This window comes from Otolemur garnettii, unplaced genomic scaffold (assembly GCF_000181295.1).
Source record: "Otolemur garnettii isolate 467f Iridium unplaced genomic scaffold, OtoGar3 scaffold00003, whole genome shotgun sequence".
In the NCBI taxonomy this organism is placed as follows: domain Eukaryota; kingdom Metazoa; phylum Chordata; class Mammalia; order Primates; family Galagidae; genus Otolemur; species Otolemur garnettii.
Window position 1 is genome coordinate 4,094,657 of NW_003852398.1, and position 4,542 is coordinate 4,099,198.

A 4,542-nucleotide genomic window follows, 5' to 3' on the forward strand; every position below is an offset into this window, starting at 1 on the left:
ATTAGATGAAAATACTGAAGCTCAGAAATTAAATGATTTGCCCAAAGTTACATAGCTCGCAAGTGAAGGAATAAGACTGCAAACCTAGAAAGACTTCTCCAAGTCGAAGGATCATCTCAGGAGGCTACAGCATGTTTATGTTCACCTGGAAAGGCTCTGAAGCACAGGAACATTTTCAGCATCCTCTGAAAGGGCTAGAGCTTCTTCCAATCCAACCTCAACCAAGGGAACACTAGAGCAAGGGGACTGTGAAAGAAACATGACTCGTACACATCTACCTAAGACTCTGGTCATGTCATAACAAAATGGTTCCGTTATCAAGGGTAAGGTGAGGAGAGAACACACACCTGAATTTATATATTAATGGCATTTAATCTTCTCAAGAATTTCATAACTGAGAAAACAAGTGCTCAATGGTAAAGTGACTTCCTAGGCAAAGGAAGTTTTCCCTCACAATTATCTGAGTTGATTTCATAATCCTTTCATTTTGACAATAGTTATGTAGCTACCTGGCCTTTAGGACCTTGCAATCAGTCTTTCTGGGATAGGGGAGAGTCTCTGACATCCAGTTTGCCTAGGAAATGAGCTCCTTTCTTGTTTACAGGCAGAAGTAGTCTCCTACTCTATGCAGAGGCCACTGTGGCCTCACTAATAATTTATGGTAGGGTTAGGAGAGAACCCTTGTAAGTTTAGGCCTGAGCTGCTGCCTCATTAAGGACTTTTACTTCCGTAGAAGGCTTAGAAGGCTTACTGAGCACAATGTTCTCTGCTGGGGGATGATCAAAACCTTACTGGCTCAGCGCCAGACTCTTCTGTGCTCATCCCCTGTGTCTCCTCACTGTTATTAGCACAGTCAACAATGAATCTTCCTTACTCATGTTTGTGGGAACCAACTCCCACCAAACAGCAAACAAGCCCAAGAGCAAACCAATAAGCAATGTAATTCAGCTTACTTCTCAAAGTCTCATCAAAATCACCTAGAACAAATGAGCAGTATAAAAATAAGTTAACTACAACTACAAAGTGGCAGAATAAAGCAGAAATCATGGAGTTGTTCTATCAGCCAAAGTCATGACTTCTGCTTTCAACTGTGCCATTAAAATGGAAATGTGAAAATCATAATTATCAATGAGAAGCGCCCCAAAGATACCCACCATCTCTACCACAAGGCATGCCATAGCCAAGGTCAGATGTAGGCTCCCTATTGTCTAATGCAGATGTGCTGCTACATTAAAGTCACAACTTTAATGAGGCTCAGTTTGGAAAACATTGCTTCAAAAACATTACAGTCTGCAGGAAAACAGAGCAGGGTGGGAGATGGGGAGGTTTTAGATTAAACCCCAGAGACATCAGGCCATAAACCTTTTTTCTTCTTTTTTTTTGAGATAAGTCTTATTTTGTTGCCCTCAGTAGATGTCACAGCTCACAGCAACCTCAATCTTTTGATCTCAAGCATTTTCTAGCCTCAGCCTCCTGAGTAGCTGTGACTACAGGCACCTGCCATAACACCTAACTATTTTTAGAGATGAGGTCTCTCTCTGGCTCAGGCTGGTCTCGAACTCGTGAGCTCAGGCAATCCACCTACCTTGGTCCCCAGAGTGCTAGAATTACAGGCATGAGCCACCACACCCAGACTGGGGCCACAAATCTTAAAGAAGACACAGCTGCACTGCAGTCCTACTTCCTTAGGCAGTCAGAACTCAAAAACTGTGACATCCTTTTATATACCACAGTAACCATTAGCATTGCTTTCTTAGATGAAAAATATTGATTAAGGTTCACATAAGTTGCTCCAGTAGGAGAAAGCTTGGTCATCTGCAATGGCAGAGTTCTTTCTTCCCCCCAGAGCCAGAATTGGCTCCAGGGAGGGTGGCCTGAGAAAACTGCTCTAGAGTGAAAATTAGGAAATAAATAAAATTAGAAAATAAATCCTACTCCCCATTCTGCCTCTGACCAGCTACACTAAACTAGGCAAGTCATTCTCCCTGTCTGGGCGGATTCCTTCCATATACAATGATGGGGTTAGCCTTTATCACCATGGCCCCTTCAACTTTGTTTTATAGATTCCACAAAATTAAAGAGGTCCTTTTGCTAGAAAGGTATTTAGTTGCCTAACTCACACAGAAACTTTAAGTTCAAAATGAAAGTAAAGAATAGAAAGAAAAGAAACGAAAGCAGGAGTCATTTCAACTTGAAACTCACACTTTGGCCTTAAGAATAGCAAAGCAATGAGTTCAGACAGTTTGGGAGTATAAGAAAAGTACAAACTGCAAAACAGGAAATCCATTCTTGGCTGGCTTTCAAAAAGCCATGATCTAGTGAAAATCTAGGTCCATTTTAATTTTTAATTCCTTAAAATAAATAAAGCGCCTCCAAAAGTGTATTGAGATGCCTCCTATCAGAACACAATATTACTGTCCCCTGCCCCAGGCTTTCTGATCACTCTAGATTTCTTCAGCCCTGTTTCTGAGGGTGTGATGGTTCCATCTCAGCAGCATTTGCTGCCTTATCCTTGTGAGTAGTAGTTACCCTTGACTCGCTCACCACTGTAACCAAAAGGAAATGATCAAATACGGCTTGACATTATAGTTCTATGAATACTGACCTTAACTCTGTAAACAGCATATAAGCTCTTGAACTTTCAGAGAACCCAATATACACATCTTTGATCCCTCTAGTGCTCTGGCTACAATAGGCACTCAGATGGTTACTGAATGATTAAGAAAAATACTTACCAGTCTCTTTACGTGTCTCAAACTACATGGCAGCCTTTATATCTCCAACCTAAGTTGAGACTACAAAACCATCAGTTTTTTTGTTGTTGTTATTTTTTTGAGACAGAGTCTCACTTTGTTGCCCTTAGTAGAGTGCCATGAAGTCAGAGCTCACAGCAACCTCAAACTCTTGGGCTTAAGTGATTCTTTTGCCTCGGCCTCCCAAGTAGCTGGGACTACAGGCACCTGCCACAACGCCCAGCTATTTTTTAGAGACGGAGTCTTGCTCTTGCTCTTGCTCAGGCTGCTGTCAAACTTGAGAGCTCAGGCAATCCACACACCTCGGCCTCCCAAGTACTAGGATTACAGGCGTGAGCCACTGCGCCTGGCCCTACAAAACCATTTTTAAAAAGACATTTCTGGGGGTACAAAAGCTTATAAAAATGGGCTTCACAAGCACTGAACTCAGACTTCCATAGAAAGCAGAAAAATAATTTATTCCAAAAGATGGCAGAAACAAGAAATTCATCCTGAAAATACTTTGGTATAATTTCCTTGGGATAGATCTTCGCTCTGAACATGCTCTCCTACTGACAGCCCCACTGGAATCTTGTTTGTCTTGCAGCAGTATTCAAACTCTTCGTTGATTCCAATGCTGCAAGAAGACAGGGGCTATCATCTTCAAACCCGCAGATTCCAAGGAGAAAATAACATACTTCTCAGAAGAACAGCATCTTCTATTTCAGAAGAGTAATACACATTTTGTGGAGTCAGCACAGTACAGGTTAAGTAGGCACGTAATTCATTTAAGTGTAAAAAGGTAAAGGAAAAAAAAATACTGCATTGAAGAATAAGACATTCAAATATGGTGTGAATGTTTAAGGCAGCTGATGCCCAACAAAGGCAAGTCAAGGAAGACACTCTGGGTTCGGAAGTGATTTTGCTTCTAGAAGGAATTCTCTTCTCATGACCTGCAAAACAAAACCATCCTAGTAACTGGTCTTCACATCTTCCTCAGGAGGGCAAAAAGTTAACATCAAGAAAGTTAATCAGGCTAATACTTTAAAATATGTAGGTGTTCAACAACAAAGACTTGAATGAATCAACAGGCAAGTTTGAGCAGACTTTGCAGAGCTGCAGCCAAGAGGTCCAACAACCAAGGACAGTGTTGCACCAAGGAGCACAGTAAGAGTCTGACCACGTTCCAGAGAGCAGGAAGAATGACGATGACTAAGACTGATGGTGCTAGAATCTAACATGTTCACCTTGGTTTCAGAGTCTGCATTTCCCCTTTCCCTCTTGTGACACAGGAGCAAGGTGACCACAGGCAAAATGTGATCTTCTCTAGTGTCAGACTTCCCCAAAGCAGGCAGCCTCCTATATTACAGTTTGCTCCCCATTCTTGCTACTACAAGTGCAGACAACAAAAGACAATTTCTTTTTAAGTTAAAGCTCAACACCCCTCTTGCAAAGCTAGAAAACATTTAAAATAGGCATCTTTACAAATCAAATTGCTAACAGTGGTCACAGAAAGTCCTTTACATAAAGCTCATAATATCCACACAAAATCACATATGCTACTTTTGTTTTGTTTTGTTGGGGGGTAGGGGCGCCTGCCAGAATGCCCAACTATTTTTTGTTGTTGTTGCAGTTGTCGTTGTTTAGCTGGCCTGGGCCAGGTTTGAACCCGCCAGCCTCGGTGCTTGTGGCCTGTACCATAACCACTGTGCTACGGAAACCAAACCTACTTTTCAAATTAAAAAAGGAAATAGGCTCGGCGCCTGTGGCTCAAGCGGCTAAGGCGCCAGCCACATACACCTAAGGTGGC

General features: G+C 42.0%; 1 protein-coding gene across 1 annotated transcript in view; it reads right to left on the minus strand.

The window, feature by feature from the left end:
* Positions 1-3,185: 3,185 nt before the first annotated feature.
* The window catches only part of ATP6V0E1 (ATPase H+ transporting V0 subunit e1), a 49,832-nt gene continuing 48,475 nt past the window's right edge, over positions 3,186-4,542 (minus strand). The window contains exon 4 of the mRNA XM_003781937.2: positions 3,186-3,685. The gene's annotated coding sequence lies outside the window, so the exon portion shown is untranslated. The remainder of the gene's footprint in view (positions 3,686-4,542) is intronic.